Below are 18,833 nucleotides of genomic sequence, written 5' to 3'. Positions count from 1 at the left end.
CAATGTAGAAAAGTTTGTTTTACGAGAATTTTAGGAATGATAAAAAAAAAAAGCATCAAAAGATTGCGATCTCTGCCAATAATTAGTTTTTGGATCAGGGGTCACAAAATTTTTGAACGACCCCTAAATCGTGTATTCGTATTTTCTACGAAATAAGTACGTCATACTGAGTTAAGTGATAGTTTGGGTTCGGCTTTACTATATGTAGTCCTCGAGATACAAAGTGTACAAGAAAATTTTTCATTGAAATATATTGGATTTTTTTATCCAAAAAGTAATAATAAGCAATGCTTAAAAGGCTAGTTTTGCGTCTTTTTGTATTTTCAGTAACTTTACTTCTGGTGCCTTCCATTTCAACTCAGGCAAAAAAATATAAAATTGTACCATCACCATCTCAGATATTGTTGAAACTTTTTTATAGCAACTAGACATGTTTTTAAGAGACCCATATTTTTTGTTTTGTCATAAAAAATTTTCCCGCCAAGTAATGGGCCAGCAAAGACGGGGAGTACAATTTATGAATTGTAGAAGACATGGAAAATGGTCAACTTTGGAGCCTCACCATTCGGCTATGGAGACAGGTAGAGTTATAATTCTTGTTGTGGTATGTACATAGCTATATAAATAAACTATATATTATTATAGTTTGGTTTGAGCATGCGTATCTTTTTGTACATAAAATAACAAATGAACGTCAATTTATCTGAAAAGTCGAAGTTTGCGATTTTTTTCGAGCACTTCCGGTTCGAATTTTAAAATTCTGTTTTCGCGGCTGGTAAGACCTGGTTACCCACTTTCCGAAAAAAAAAATTTGTATCGCTTGTGTGTGCAACCGTTTTGTCGCAAAAAATTCGAGAAATTTTGAAATTTTCAAAAATCGCCATTTTTGGGCGCCATTTTCTCGAAAACACCATCTTTTAAAATTCTGAAATTTTGTCAGATAGTTCAACTTTACATGAATAATAAACACACCAAATACCATTCTCGACCAATGCTTCATGAATTAACTGCAGCCATTTAAAGTTAGCGAAGTTTCGTTAACTTTGATGTCACAGTTAGCAGCACTGCAAACAATAAAAGTGCAATGATTTGATTATGTTTGTGGTTCACATTCATAAAATGAAGAATAAAAGGTTTTCTTGACTGCTTTTTTATTTTTTTGATCAAGAAGGCTCTCTGAAATAGTAAAATGAGCCTCCCCTACTCCTCCGTTTTCTTAAACCGAAATAATCTGAGGTGGAAATTACGATTACGAAACGCACAAATTTCAAGTTCACTTACTTAAAATGGTCTTCGGAAACAAAATTTCACTGATTTATTTTTATTATTATTATTATTATTATTTTACATGGACCAATCATTTGCTTGGTTGGTGTCTTCTTCGCTAATAGCATGTAACCGTGCAGGTGTTCCAATAGGTGTTGGCTCACTCACAACTCGCCGAGGAGTGGATCTAGGGGGAAGAAACTTTTTTTATTATTTTATATATAAATAAAACCGATTTCAAAGTTTGGAGCTCTTAAAAGTACCTCTAAGTATCAGTATTATCCCCCCCCCTTCCAGAACTCCATCCTGGATCCGCCTCTGCGTAGCACATTGTCGATAGTCACAAATGCTGAAGGTCCATGTAGAATCGTAAACACCACTTCAACTTCACGTAATTCATGATTTATTCATAATATTTCTGCTACGCACCACTGGTTATCATACATATATGTATATAACAAAAGTTCCTTTCTGCAGATTTCTTAAATCTACACTTTGCATTGCAGAAGTTCGATTTTGGGGGAAGCATGAAGTTAGTTCATGGTGACCCGTTACTGCCATAAAAACTTCGCCATTTTCCGAAAGCCAAAGATGGCTTCGTTGAATACCAGTTACCGGTCGCATACTTTCGCTTTTTTTTTATTCCGAAAGTCGTCGAATTCAGTTCCAGGCAACAAAACGAGAGTAATACCCGGAGTTTGTACTTGCACTATACTCACGAATTCTTCTGCGGTTTTAGTGGGGGCGCGGTGGGTCAGTGGTAGAGCGTTCACCTCCGGTGCTTGGGGTCCCTGGTTCAATCCTAGCTCGAGCCGTGTGTTCTTTGTGGTGGACAAACACTGTGCTCGTGGGTTTTCTCGGGGTTATCCCGTTTCCTCCCACTTTCTGCATTCCACCATTTCATTCATTTCTCATAATCACCGTCTTCTTTAGCCTCACCGGCATAATCGTGAGACGTAAAACTTAGATTTCATTTCATTTTCTTCTTCTGCGGTTTTAATACCGTGTATCTGTTTTTGCTTAAGGTTATGCCGCGTTGCCACATTCTTTTCACCTTCCCCCTCAATACCGTCGCAGAAACCGGTTTTATGGCCGGTTTCACTGTAGAGCCACTGCTTTATCGGACCTGTCTGCATCTCGAACATCTGAAAGCGATTTTTAAAGTGGGATGCAACACCATCAGAAATCACTGACACGGTTTGGGAAATTGTAGACTAATTTTCACGTATTCAAACCTTTTTCTATAAAATATATTTTCGCTTTTCTTCGAGTATTTTTAGAATCTTGTCTACGGCTATGAGTACATGAGCCGAATCGTATGTTTTATCGTCGTTTATTACAACAAAACTGTCAGTTGTTTCACATTCCGGTGATAACTCTGAATTTCACTTTGCAGAATAACAGTCCAGTTTTCAGCGAAGTCCACATGAAGTTAAATAGAATTTGTATCTTAAAATTTTATACGGTGCTTTTCGGTAGCAATTAATTCTCTTTGGATTTTCTTCATGTAGTCATGAATTACAATTCTTACAGTTAAACTAGCAATGTACGATACGAAAACAGAAAGTGGCACAGTTTTTTTAACGAGATCATTGTTTTCCCATATGGCGTACGTAACACTTACATTTTCATCAGAATCAATAATTTAAGACTCCACGCTTATTCCTTCCACTCCAGGACATTCACCACATTCTTGAAGAAGACAGTTGTCATTTTCTACGGATCATACTACTAAAGGAAATAGGTCACTCATGACAGCTTCAATACAGGCTGCACCTTTGATTTGTAGCAACGCAGTAGCAGCTACGGTACCTTAAAATTTGACCAATACACACACACACATACACACTTCCCTCGCAGGTTGCGGACTGACCCACTTTAGTCGAATACTGTAAAATTTCGAGTGACCCATTCTTATGTTCGGATTGTTCTGTTTAAAAAGTCAGTAAATTTCTTTGGAACGTGTAAGAAAACGTTTCGATTTTTTTAACTTTTTGTCCTTTTTCGATCACTGTAATGACATCTCACTTAATTGAGACTTTGTCTGGAGCATTCCAAATCATCACTGAGGTAATAGTTCAGGCTTTTTGTAGATCATCAGAATTTATTGGATGGCCATTTCAAGTAAACTTAAAATTTGTGTGTTTCGTAATCGTAATTTCCACCTCAGATTATTTCGGTTTAAGAAAACGGAGGAGTAGGGGGAGGCTCATTTTACTATTTCAGAGAGCCTTCTTGATCAAAATAATAAAAAACAGTCAAGAAAACCTTTTATTCTTCATTTAATAAATGTGAACCACAAACATAATCAAATCATTGCACTTTTATTGTTTGCAGTGTTGCTAACTGTGACATCAAAGTTAACGAAACTTGGCTAAATTTAAAAAGCTGCAGTTAATTCATGAAGCATTCGTCGAGAATGGTATTTGGTGTGTTTATTATTCATGTAAAGTTGAACCATCTGACAAAATTTTAGAATTTTAAAAGATGGTGTTTTCGAGAAAATGGCGCCCAAAAATGGCGATTTTTGAAAATTTTACAATTTCTCGAATTTTTTTGCGACAAAACGGTTGCACACACAAGAGAGACAAATTTTTTTTTTCGGAAAGTGGGTAACCAGGTCTTACCAACCGCGAAAACAGAATTTTAAAATTCGAACCGGAAGTGCTCGAAAAAAATCGCAAACTTCGACTTTTCAGATAAATTGACGTTCATTTGTTAATTTATGTACAAAAAGATACGCATGCGCAAACCAAACTATAATAAAATATAGTTTATTTATATCCCTATGTACCTACCACAACAAGAATTATAACTCTACCTGTCTCCATAGCCGAATGGTGAGGCTTCGAAGTTGGCCATTTTCTATGTCTTCTACAATTCATAAATTGTACTCCCCGTCTTTGATGGCCCATTACTTGGCGGGATTTTTTTTTCGACAAAACAAAAAAATATGGGTCTCTTAAAAACATGTCTAGTTGCTATAAAAAAAGTTTCAACAATATCTGAGATGGTGATGGTACACCTTGTCTCAAAAAGGTTGAGCGCATTCTTTATTGCTGTTTCGAGGTAAAAATTTTCTAAGTCCAACTTCGGGTATCTTCGGGAAAAAGTAAACCAGGTTCGAACCTCGAAGCCAACCTTTGCAATCGGGAAAAATCTTGCAGATGTGATTTTCTTCTTTTAAATATAATAAGACTTGTTACCAATTATATATAAAAGAGCAACATTGATTGAAATACTTAATGATACAATATTTCGAAACTGTATTAATGCCAGCACATGCTTGTTTGTCATTTTGCTCTCCATACTTAATGGAATATTTAGATACGTAAACGAATCTTTCCATTTGTAAAAGAATGGTGAAAGTTAAGACATAGAACATTATTCTCTCCTGAGTACTAAAATAAAAGTCAAAGTAGAACAAAAACAGCGTTTGCAGTGGATATGAATGTAATTATTATCTTAAATACCGTTATATATCGCTAGAAGTATTATTCGTGGAGCGCTTGTGTTAGTTCAGTGGTACGCCGGTGGGTCTCAAATCGTAAGGTCGAGGGTTCGATTCCCACCTGAGTCAATGCATTTTTTATGAAATTCTATTTTCCGCAATGCATGAAAAATTATATAAATAATTACATTAAAATACGTCAGTTGTATATATATATATAACAATCATTGCAGAACATAGTGATTATTATGTTTAAAATATAACAGGTGTTCACAGTACGTTGGTATTCTATGATATATGTGAATGTTAAATACAAATTAAGAAAATAATATTATCGCAATAAATAAATTATGTAGTGTATTTATTTGCAGCTATTTGTCATATAGGGGTTACTTCTGAACATTCGTATTACAGCATGTCATTGATATTCTTGAAAAATTATCCGAGGCATAAAAAGAGGGTATAAACAGAGAATCCAAAGTCGGAACGCTCGCAAGAAATTCATGAACCCTAAAGGTCACGTGAGCAGACTAGAATTGTCCTTATGAAGCATGCCACAGCAGAAGGTCTTTACATAGATTTTCAATTCAATACCTGATATATGCTTTTGCAATGTGGAAGTGGTGATGCCTTTGGTCGCTCTCTCTCTTTCTCGCTCGCTCACTCTGTATTTATATATATGAAAGTGGATGTATGTGTGTGTTTCGACATAATTCTGATATGTCTAGAGCAATTTTAACCATATTTCTTACAATCTGGAAAAGAGTACTGTCGGGATATATATCAAAAATGCTAGAAAAGGATCGATATTAGTATCGAATCCATAGTTTCGTGGTCGCTTAGGTAAACAGTTCTACTTTCAATTCAAGTCCAATTAAGCTCCCATTAGCACCCAGGGTGGTTACGTAGCGACAAAAAAATATCGAAATCAACCAATATTAGAGTCGAAGCGTAAGTTTTCAGTGCCGCATTTCCCATTAGTCCAACTAGGCCCGTGCCTAGAGGGCAACATATTTGAAGAGCGCAAAGTTTAAAATTTTAATTTTTTTCGTATGAAAAAGTTAAAAAAATCGAGAGCAAACATACTATTTCATGAGCAGTCCTCTTTTACTATTCTAATATATTTAATGATAGCGTAAGAAATCTGAAAATACTACAGAACATGTTTCCCATTTATTTTTTGTTACGTAATTGTAGCTGTAGCATCTAGTGAGTGGTAACATGAAAATAATCAATGTTAGTATACAACCCATATCTTTCGTGGTCGCCAAGTTCATTGGGAGCAGTTCTGATGACCTTTAAGTTTAAGTTCAACTTCCAGTAAGAGTAAGATCCCCAGCACATCTAATAAGGAGAGCGTAGTTCTGGAATGTCTGGGACAACCTTTACCAAACTTGGGGGACATATTACTTTCAATCTAAGAAGAAAATATTGTAGTAGTATGAAGTTATGGAAGTTGGGAGGCGTGACATGTAAAAATAATGTAAAACGACTGATCTTAGTGTTTTATCCATAATTTTCTCGGTCGTTGAGATGGATAGTGATGCTCCTAATAGAGGTTACATCCAAATTCATCCCCATCTTCACAGGATGATGGCCTGGGAGAGCTAAAAATAAAATCTCAAAAATTACTTAAATATTTGTCGAATTCATAGTTTTCAGGGTGAGAAAGCGTTTCTAATAACTTTGGAAGGTAATTTGTACCCACGTCAAGATGGGCTTTTTAATCATATCAATTTCTCACCTTAAGAAGAAATTACCATTACAATTATGATATTAAGCCAACCTTCGCAATCGATGAAAAAATTATGTGGATGTATGTTTCGTCTTTTAAATGAAACAATACATGTTAAAATCAAAGATGGAGTGGGTCAGTGGGTCGGTTGGTAAGTGGGTGAAATGGGTCAATATTTGTGAGTAGATCAGTGGATCGTAGGTCAAAAGGACGTGACCTACTGCGAAACACCACTCATCGTGACTCACACTGGCCCACCCGGTGGCCACCCTTTTAGTCCAAAGATATTTCGTCCAAAGAACATTTCGTCCAGAGACTTTTAATCCAAAGACATTTGGTCCAAAGGACAATTCGTCCAAGTGATATTTCGTCCAAAATACAATTGGTCCAAAGGAGAATTGGTCCAAAGGACATTTCGTCCAGGGATGTTTAGTTCAAAGTACATTTCGTCCAAAGGAGAATTGGTCCAAAGGACATTTCGTCCAAGGATGTTTAGTTCAAAGCACATTTCGTCCAAAGAACATTTGGTCCGGTAACGCTTGGGGGTTAAGGGTTTGTTTCTATTAGAAGAGTAAAAGTGATTCATATAACATTATGACTCAGTAGCTTCTTATTTTTAAAGGAAATTTGAAATAGAGATTTATTCCGCAATTTTCATTTTGATAGAACAAATAATGCTGAGATATTCAGAAAAACGTAAACGCCTGAAAACAACATGGCCGAACAACAGGAGTGAGGGAAAGGTTGTAGTGTGAAGTATGTTGCTGTAATAACTGCTAACATGACATCTAAAATTTTCATGTTGTGAATGAAATAGTTCTAAAATAAGTACCGGTAACTAAAATTAATGGAGTTTAAATTTGAGTAAGTTAAATATTAGGTATTCAAACCCTTGTGTTAGAAAAGTGAAAAATTATGTGTCAAGTATCTTTGAAGAAATACTGAGAATAGAAAAATACACATGTGTGAAATATATTCTTAGTGTCCAAAGATAATACTCTTAAACAGTCACATTCTTGGCTGCAACGTTGTGAAAAGTGATTGACAAATATAAGATGAAAGTTGGAACATTTCGTGTAGAATATACGTATCTTTTCAGGTTAACCACAAGTCTGGTTTCTATTTGTAGACTATTGATAGTGTGTAACTTCGGCAGACGTTTCTACATAATTAGTGAGTCGTATGACAAACCAGAATTGTTAACTTGTCTTGTATTTTTATTTCAGTGTTACTCCTTATGCAAATATATTATATACTTTTGCTTTCATATTAATTTTCTCGGTACAGCACAGTACATTTAAGATATCCATTGCAAAGTCTCAAACCAAATACAAGATTCACATGACCATGCGGAGGCAATGTTGTCCGCAAATGAAAAGGGAGTATGCTCTTCAAAGGGTTGTTTATCATTTTGGGAGGTGAATTCCTTAACCAACGAAGCTACAACTGTATTTCTGCGAAGCTAAAACTGTATTTTTGTAAAATTATTAATGAAAGCAAGGAAAGGTGGCCATTTAGTTTTCAGCCGTTTACGTTTTTTCTGAATATCTCAACATATATTTGTTTTATCGAAAAGAAAATTGCGGAATAAATCTCTATTTCAAAATTTCCTTTAGAAATAAGAAGCTATAGCTCGCGACAAAACATAACCAATTTTTTCCTCGAAGGTCAAGATCTAAGGGTTTACTTGTCCCTACCATAAATCCTTCATTGTAACTATTTTAGATTCCGGCGTTGCCGCTCCAACTCAGGTAGAACTGTATAAATTTCTCAGTATGGCTAACCCCATTACGGTTATCATAGTAGCCCGAGCCCGTGGAGACCTCTAAATATATTACCCCACAGAAATGAGTGCCATAAGTCCAGGCCTTCTAAAGGCTGTTGTGCCAGGAATTTAGTTATCATTATTATTATTGCTAATAATAATATGTAATATTAGTAATAGGCTTAATAAAGATTCTGCCTGTTTATCTGCTCTGCTTGTAAGTATATTATTTCTAACTTTAAAAAAATGAAATGAAATCTTTGAGTTTTACGTCCCACGGTTATGCCGGTTAGGCTAAAGGAGACGGTGATGATGAGTAATGAATGAAATGGTGGAATGAAGAAAGTGGGAGGAAACGGGAGAACCCCGAGAAAACCTACGCACACGGAGTTTGTCCACTACAAAGTTCACTTGGCGGGGGCTGGGATCGAACCCGGGACCCCAAGCACCAGAGGTGAATGCTCTACTACTGAGCCACCGCGGTCCCTTTCTAACTTTAAGATATAGTTATACAGGTCAATATATAATTGATTAGTTTCTTTCTAATGTGATTCGTCACGTATATAAAAACTGGACAAACTACAAATTAGGATACTATACACAGTAAATTAAAAATGATAGCTTTATTACTCAGATATTAACCTGCATACATTAATACATATGAAGATTTAGGTACTGAATAGAATGCTTTTTAATCATTTCTTTTTTTAGAAAGAAAGTTTTAAATTGTCATTATAGACAGATGGCCTGTCGAATAATAATAATAATAATAATAATAATAATAATAATAATAATAATAATAATAATAATATTTATAAAAGACTAACATTAGTGCATCACGCTAACTCCTAATAGTAAATCGCGTTGATGCTCATTGCAATAATATAATGCAATAATTTAGATTTGAGCATTTATATTTATGTATCCGCAAGTTCGTTGGTCGGCTACCTAAAAAAAAGAAAGAAAAAGAAAAAAAGTGAATGCAAACAATTAGAGCTCTTAAGTATTGACTTTAACCTATAATTAGTGCTTGAACTTTTCGTTTAAACTGTACCCGCCCGATACCGATTGCGTTTGGTTTACTCGATCCTTAGACCTGATAAACCCGTTTGACCCGTGTTTGGCCTGTTTGGACCGTTTGAACCGATAGACTCGTTATGAGTTCGTACAACTGTGTTAGAACAATTTGTGTTATGATAATAAAGTGAAACAACACATCATTTACAATAATGACAGACTAAGCTTGTTTTCATAAAAACGGGATGATTAGGTCATCCCTATTCATACGGTTCAATCGGGCAAACCCGATTCATACGGGTGAAAATACAATATCGGTCCAACGTGCGGTCCAGTTTCTATTCTACCTTGTATTTTCCGAGCATTACCGCAAATGCACAGTCGCCCGAAATGGCTCGGACGTAAAAACTATCATATTATATTATTATTATTATTATTATTATTATTATTATTATTATTATTAATATTATTATTATTATTTTATTAATAGGAGAGAAATTACTTGTTGAATGACCTGTACGTATTTTATCCCTATTTTAAATGGTTATTCTGGTTTCATGTATCTGCTTATTGGTTTGCAACACTCAGAAAGAATAGTTCGAGGCTTCATTGTTTACCCTGGCGACAGGGAGAGCGGCTAAGCTTTTGTAATACCGGCAACATCCAACTGGTTGACAAACCGCACGTGGCCGCTAACAACCATATGACAGTTTTACTGCTGATAAGAAAACTTGGTTTAGCTTTGAAAACCACTATACACAAGTAACACTTCCCAAGTGTAACACTCCAATTTTGATAAAAATTTGGCAGTCAGATACTACACATAAAATAAGTAAATACGTGTTTTTTATTTTCTGCGGAAAAACGGTTTTAGGGGGCAAAAGCTCCCACCCAAAATTTTGAAAGTTGTCGCCCGAAAGGCAAGAAGAAGTGGACCGAAGTGAATGAAATTGTATGTAGATATTGGATACGTAAAATAAGGCCTTTCGTGTTTCACAAGTGTCTCCATCTGATTTCTTCAAATTTGGCAGATAGTAGTAGTGGCCCGCGTATATTGAGCCGAGTCAGCAAAAATTTTTGTGACGTCATAGGTCAAAGGTCAATGACCTTGGCCCGGGGTCAATGACCTAGGGGTACCTAGGACCACCCCCTCTAAATTTTGGCAGGGGTACCATGGCCCACCCCCTAAATTTTGGCAGGGGTACATAGGACCACCCCCCTTAAATCTTGGAAATTGCCAAATCTAAAAATTGGGTGTGGTAGCCTAGGACCAGAGTATGTACCTCTATCAGTATTGGGTGTCTATGTCGTTCCCTTTCATGGGTAAAAAATTGCCAAAAATTGAAATTTCGGGGGTTTTTGACCTAATTTATCCCCTTTGATGAGGTGTTATTACCTTATATAGTTATATGGGCGTATACAGGGGTTCATTACCTTTCATAAGACATGTGAATATTAATGCACCCCTTTAAAAATTTGGGAGGGGTACCTTGGCCCACCCCTTCATTTTTAGAAATTGCCCAATTTAAACATTGGGTATTATAGTATAGGACGCTAATATGGATCACTATAAATTTGGGTGGTCCACCTCGTTCCCTTTTAGGGGTACAAAATTGCCAAAATATAAACGTAAGCAATACGTTGTACCACGTGTTTGGTTTTCGACCTAATTTATCTCCTTGGATGAGGTCCTATTACCTTATATGATTATATGGTCATGTATAGGGGTCCATTCCTTTCATAAGACATAGGTACATTAATGCACCCCTTGAAAATTTTGGTAGGGGTACATAGGACCCCCCCCCACCCCCTTAAATTTTGGAAATTGCCAAATCTAAAAATTTGGTATGGTAGCCTAGGACCTTAGTATGTACCTCTAGCAGTATTGGGTGTCTATGTCGTTCCCTTTCATGGGTAAAAAATTGCCAAAAATTCAAATTTCGGGGTTTTTTGACCTAATTTATCCCCTTGGATGAGGTGTTATTACCTTATATAGTTATATGGGCGTATACAGGGATCCATTACCTTTCATAAGATATGGGTATATTTGTGCACCCGGGAGGGGCACCTTGGCCCACCCCTTAAATTTTGGAAATTGACCAATTTAAACATTGGGTATTATAGCACAGGACCCTAATATGTATCGTGATAAATTTGGGTGGTCCACCTCATTCCCTTCTAGGGGTACAAAATTGCCAAAATATAAACGTAAGCAATACGTTATACCACGTGTTTGGTTTTTGGTCGATTTTATCCCCTTTGATGATGTGTTATTATCCTATATAGTTATATGGTCATGTATAGGGGTCCATTACCTTTCATAAGATATGGGTATATTTGTGCACTCCTTTAAAATTTTGGGAGGGGTACTTTGGCCCACCCCTTAAATTTTGGAAATTGCCCAATTTAAACATTTGGTATTATAGTACCGGATCCTAACATGTATTATGATAAATTTGGATGGTCCACCTCGTTTCCTTCTAGGGGTACAAAATTGTCAAAATATAAACATAAGCAATACGTTGTACCACGTGTTTGGTCTTTTGGCCCAATTTATCCTCTTGGATGAGGTTCTATTACCTTATATGGTTATATGGTTATGTATAGGGGTCTATTCCCTATCATAAGACATAGGTACATTTGTGCACTCCTTTAAAAATTTGGGAGGGGTACTTTGGCCCACCCCTTAAATTTTAGAAATTGGTCATTTTATATATTTGGTATTATAGTACTGGACCCTAACATGTATTATGATAAATTTGGGTGGTCCACCTCGTTCCCTTTTAGGGGTACAAATTGCCAAAATATAAACGTAAGCAATACGTTGTACCACGTGTTTGGTTTTACCTAAGTTATCCCCCTTGGATGAGGTTTTATTACCTTATATGGTTATATGGTTATGTATAGGGGTCTATTCCCTATCATAAGACATAGGTACATTTGTGCACTCCTTTAAAAATTTGGGAGGGGTACTTTGGCCCACCCCTTTAATTTTGGAAATTGCCCCTTTTTACATGTTTGGTATTATAGTATAGAACCCTAATATATATTACTATAAATTTGGGTGGTTTACCACGTTTCCTTTGATGGGTACGAAATTGCCAAATTTTAGTACAACCACGTGTTTGGTTTTGGCTCAATTTATCCCCTTGGATGAGGTCCTATTACCTTATATGGTTATATGATCATGTATAGGGGTCCATTCCATATCCCCTTAAATTTTGGAGATTTTCCAATTTAAGCATTCGGTATCATAGTACATGACCTCAACATGTATCATGATAAATTTGGGTGGTCCATCTTGTTCCCTTTCATGGGTAAAAATTACTAAAATATAAACATAAGCAATATGTTGTACCATGCGTTTGGTTTTTGGTCCAATTTCTTCCCTTTGATGGGGTTCTATTACCTTATATGGTCATGTATATGGGTTCATTTCCTATCATAAGACATGGGTACATTGACGCACCCCTTGAAAAATTTGGGAGGGGTATCTTGGCTCATCCACTCGGTTTTAGAAATTGTTTTAATATAAGCATTTGGTATCATAGTACAGGACTTCATTGACACCTATTTAGCACGTTATATGGTTTATTACCTTTATATGTTTATGTTCCCTTTTAAATTTGGGAATTATCAAATAACAAAATTCGGTAAACGTTTTCTAGGACCCATTGGTGTTCCTCTTATGGCCAAATATTCAAAATTTAAATGTTATTGACCGGCTTTATTATTGAATAAGTACAGGACTTATTACTTTTTCATAAGACACAGGTGTATTTGTGTACCAATCTTTAATTTTGGGAGGGGTACATTTCTTATTGTCATATCAATAATTGGTAATTGTTCTTTGGGTAAATCATTATGATCACGTGATCAGTTATTGACCTATGATAGGATTAGGAGTCCAGGACATTGGTACATTGAAACTTTGTAGGATAATTTGAGAATGCGTCATTGGTATTGATTATTACAGCCAAATATAAACGTAAGCAATACGTTGTACCACGTGATTGACCTTGATGAGGTAGTGTACAGGGATACATAGCTAACCTTATTGAATCTTATGACTCATAGTCTTAAGGGAATACATGCTACAACACTGGCAAAGTTATTGTTGATGCAATTTGATTGGTTGATCACTATCTTTCGTGCAATCTGATTGGCTGATCACTATCTTTCGTGCAATCTGATTGGTTGCTGATTTTCAAATCTTTGCTGCATTCAGTTTTTAAGTTTTGTTTAACATTTAAAAATCTTGGTTTCGTTCAACATTTTGGACTCACTGATAAATATGATCAAAACCGTTTATTTGTTAATCGAATAGTTAAAAACCGGATAAAGTTTGACGGTTAACCGTGAAACGTAAAATTTTTTTAGTTTGAAATTTTTTGTTTTAATTTTTTTTGTTTCAGAATTTTGTTTGAAATTTGTTTCAAAATTTTTTTGTTTGAAAATTTTTTTGTTTGAAATTTTTTGTTGCAAAATTTTGTTTGAAATTTTTTTGATTAAAATTTTTTGTTCGAAATTTTTGTTTTGAAATTTTTCGTTTCAGAATTTTGTTTGAAAATTTTTTTTTGTAAATTTTTTGTTTGAAATTTTTTTCGTTTCAAATTTTTGTTTAAAATTTTTGTTTGAAATTTTTCGTTTCCAAATTTTGTTTGAAATTTTTTTTGTTTCAAAATTTTGTTTGAATTTCTTTCGTTTGAAATTTTTTTGTTTGAATGTTTTTCGTTTCAAAATTTTGTTTCAAAGATTTTTGTTTGAAATTTTTTGTTTCAAAGTTTGGTTTGACATTTTTAAAGTTTGTGCACTCATTAGTAAAGAACCGGAACTGTTTAGAACTAAAACCTCTGGCAACATTGTGGTGCAATAGTACACGTTAGAACATGATGCAATAGTACACGTCAGAACATGATAATGAAACGTCATCAGTTTTGCATCATCGTTCGCGTTAGTATTCATGATAACATCATCATGGCTACTTGTCTGCAGTTTCTAAACACGCGTGATGTGATGAAATCATTTACCAAGATTACTGATTTACAACAGAATGTACCTTATAGAATCTTAGCTAGCCAAATGATCCCTACAGAGTTTGGATTAAGAATCGTAGTGAAGCTTGAAAATGATAAGAATATAATTTTACCAGCAAGATATTTACCCATGGAAGCATCAAAACAAGAAGAAGTGCTGCGTTTCTTAAATACTGGATCTGTATCTTTATGCTATAAAAGACTCTTGGGTCGAAGTCATCAACTTGAATTTAGTACACAGCCAGATTCGTCAGCAAATCATGAATTCAAACGTCAGCACATCAGACATAGTTGTATGAATGTGGTTGGTCAGCATGACGTCAGCAACTGTGATGAAACCATGAATTCAAACGTCAGCACATGACGTCAGCCGTAGTTCTATAAATCAACCAATACCGTGAAATCATTTGAGCAAGTGCTTTTCAGGAGGAAAGATGTGTACTTCTAACGATAAAGAGTTCATCTTCGCAAGCTATTATCCAATAAATATATTTCAAACAAAACATGTGATGATTGGTATCAGTGCTAAAACATTTGAACCTGTGATTCGATTGGGCAAAGCAGAACAATTTGGTGTACAACTGACCTGTGAAGAATGGCACGAATCGACCAAATGAACGATTATTTTCATGATGAGCTAAATGTGATCATAGTCAAATCATTAGGCTCAAATCATGAAGTGGTGCTGCGTACAGTCCTCGAAGAGAAGATGGTGTTTTTACGTAAAAAGAGTACATTCCATGTCCCTCGCAACATGGTGTATCTAACGCAAACGGAATGGAACAAATTCATCAGCGTATTTCAGTGTGTGAAACATGCAGTGGAAGTGTGCAACAAAACAAGTATATTTCTAAAAAAGTACTATTTTGAAAAATGTGTTATGCATATTGTACAACATGTATCTAGATATTGTGATGGTTGTCAACATCGTTCGTTGGTGCATACCTGTATTGATAAACAGTTTATTTGTGATCAAATGGACATTGAGTTTCCACCAATTGATATTGCATTAGACCTTAAAAGACTTCAACTGGAATTAAAATTATATGCTAAAGACAAACTAGTGCAAGAAGTTCAAAATACATTGTATCGACAATATCCAGAACCACTATCTGGTATGGATGTATGTGGAGTGTAATAAAATGATCCATTTCAATGAATTGTGTTTTTTCATTTCAAGTACAACCCCATATTCTGACGTGTACTATTGCATCATGTTCTAACGTGTACTATTGCACCACAATGTTGCCAGAGGTTTTAGTTCTAAACAGTTCCGGTTCTTTACTAATGAGTGCACAAACTTTAAAAATGTCAAACCAAACTTTGAAACAAAAAATTTCAAACAAAAATCTTTGAAACAAAATTTTGAAACGAAAAACATTCAAACAAAAAAATTTCAAACGAAAGAAATTCAAACAAAATTTTGAAACAAAAAAAATTTCAAACAAAATTTTGAAACAAAAAATTTCAAACAAAATTTGGAAACGAAAAATTTCAAACAAAAATTTTAAACAAAAATTTGAAACGAAAAAAATTTCAAACAAAAAATTTACAAAAAAAAATTTTCAAACAAAATTCTGAAACGAAAAATTTCAAAACAAAAATTTCGAACAAAAAATTTTAATCAAAAAAATTTCAAACAAAATTTTGCAACAAAAAATTTCAAACAAAAAAATTTTCAAACAAAAAAATTTTGAAACAAATTTCAAACAAAATTCTGAAACAAAAAAATTAAAACAAAAAATTTCAAACTAAAAAATTTTACGTTTCACGGTTAACCGTCAAACTTTATCCGGTTTTTAACTATTCGATTAACAAATAAACGGTTTTGATCATATTTATCAGTGAGTCCAAAATGTTGAACGAAACCAAGATTTTTAAATGTTAAACAAAACTTAAAAACTGAATGCAGCAAAGATTTGAAAATCAGCAACCAATCAGATTGCACGAAAGATAGTGATCAGCCAATCAGATTGCACGAAAGATAGTGATCAACCAATCAAATTGCATCAACAATAACTTTGCCAGTGTTGTAGCATGTATTCCCTTAAGACTATGAGTCATAAGATTCAATAAGGTTAGCTATGTATCCCTGTACACTACCTCATCAAGGTCAATCACGTGGTACAACGTATTGCTTACGTTTATATTTGGCTGTAATAATCAATACCAATGACGCATTCTCAAATTATCCTACAAAGTTTCAATGTACCAATGTCCTGGACTCCTAATCCCATCATAGGTCAATAACTGATCACGTGATCATAATGATTTACCCAAAGAACAATTACCAATTATTGATATGACAATAAGAAATGTACCCCTCCCAAAATTAAAGATTGGTACACAAATACACCTGTGTCTTATGAAAAAGTAATAAGTCCTGTACTTATTCAATAATAAAGCCGGTCAATAACATTTAAATTTTGAATATTTGGCCATAAGAGGAACACCAATGGGTCCTAGAAAACGTTTACCGAATTTTGTTATTTGATAATTCCCAAATTTAAAAGGGAACATAAACATATAAAGGTAATAAACCATATAACGTGCTAAATAGGTGTCAATGAAGTCCTGTACTATGATACCAAATGCTTATATTAAAACAATTTCTAAAACCGAGTGGATGAGCCAAGATACCCCTCCCAAATTTTTTCAAGGGGTGCGTCAATGTACCCATGTCTTATGATAGGAAATGAACCCATATACATGACCATATAACCATATAAGGTAATAGAACCCCATCAAAGGGAAGAAATTGGACCAAAAACCAAACACGTGGTTGTACTAAAATTTGGCAATTTCGTACCCATCAAAGGAAACGTGGTAAACCACCCAAATTTATAGTAATATATATTAGGGTTCTATACTATAATACCAAACATGTAAAAAGGGGCAATTTCCAAAATTAAAGGGGTGGGCCAAAGTACCCCTCCCAAATTTTTAAAGGAGTGCACAAATGTACCTATGTCTTATGATAGGGAATAGACCCCTATACATAACCATATAACCATATAAGGTAATAGAACCTCATCCAAGGGGGATAACTTAGGTAAAACCAAACACGTGGTACAACGTATTGCTTACGTTTATATTTTGGCAATTTGTACCCCTAAAAGGGAACGAGGTGGACCACCCAAATTTATCATAATACATGTTAGGGTCCAGTACTATAATACCAAATATATAAAATGACCAATTTCTAAAATTTAAGGGGTGGGCCAAAGTACCCCTCCCAAATTTTTAAAGGAGTGCACAAATGTACCTATGTCTTATGATAGGGAATAGACCCCTATACATAACCATATAACCATATAAGGTAATAGAACCTCATCCAAGAGGATAAATTGGGCCAAAAGACCAAACACGTGGTACAACGTATTGCTTACGTTTATATTTTGACAATTTTGTACCCCTAGAAGGAAACGAGGTGGACCATCCAAATTTATCATAATACATGTTAGGATCCGGTACTATAATACCAAATGTTTAAATTGGGCAATTTCCAAAATTTAAGGGGTGGGCCAAAGTACCCCTCCCAAAATTTTAAAGGAGTGCACAAATATACCCATATCTTATGAAAGGTAATGGACCCCTATACATGACCATATAACTATATAGGATAATAACACATCATCAAAGGGGATAAAATCGACCAAAAACCAAACACGTGGTATAACGTATTGCTTACGTTTATATTTTGGCAATTTTGTACCCCTAGAAGGGAATGAGGTGGACCACCCAAATTTATCACGATACATATTAGGGTCCTGTGCTATAATACCCAATGTTTAAATTGGTCAATTTCCAAAATTTAAGGGGTGGGCCAAGGTACCCCTCCCGGGTGCACAAATATACCCATATCTTATGAAAGGTAATGGATCCCTGTATACGCCCATATAACTATATAAGGTAATAACACCTCATCCAAGGGGATAAATTAGGTCAAAAAACCCCGAAATTTGAATTTTTGGCAATTTTTTACCCATGAAAGGGAACGACATAGACACCCAATACTGCTAGAGGTACATACTAAGGTCCTAGGCTACCATACCAAATTTTTAGATTTGGCAATTTCCAAAATTTAAGGGGGTGGGGGGGGGTCCTATGTACCCCTACCAAAATTTTCAAGGGGTGCATTAATGTACCTATGTCTTATGAAAGGAATGGACCCCTATACATGACCATATAATCATATAAGGTAATAGGACCTCATCCAAGGAGATAAATTAGGTCGAAAACCAAACACGTGGTACAACGTATTGCTTACGTTTATATTTTGGCAATTTTGTACCCCTAAAAGGGAACGAGGTGGACCACCCAAATTTATAGTGATCCATATTAGCGTCCTATACTATAATACCCAATGTTTAAATTGGGCAATTTCTAAAAATGAAGGGGTGGGCCAAGGTACCCCTCCCAAATTTTTAAAGGGGTGCATTAATATTCACATGTCTTATGAAAGGTAATGAACCCCTGTATACGCCCATATAACTATATAAGGTAATAACACCTCATCAAAGGGGATAAATTAGGTCAAAAACCCCCGAAATTTCAATTTTT

At 35.0% G+C, this 18,833-nt stretch overlaps 1 long non-coding RNA gene across 1 annotated transcript in view; it reads right to left on the bottom strand.

Moving 5' to 3' along the window:
• LOC145687879 (uncharacterized) overlaps positions 1-18,833 on the bottom strand; it is an 88,354-nt gene that overhangs the window by 7,379 nt on the left and 62,142 nt on the right. The gene's annotated exons all lie outside the window — the stretch shown is intronic.

Source organism: Thermobia domestica, chromosome 6 (assembly GCF_964235325.1).
Source record: "Thermobia domestica chromosome 6, izTheDome1.hap1.1, whole genome shotgun sequence".
NCBI lineage: Eukaryota > Metazoa > Arthropoda > Insecta > Zygentoma > Lepismatidae > Thermobia > Thermobia domestica.
The sequence above is the reverse complement of the archived record's forward strand: the minus strand, read 5'-3'. Positions and strand labels throughout refer to the sequence as shown.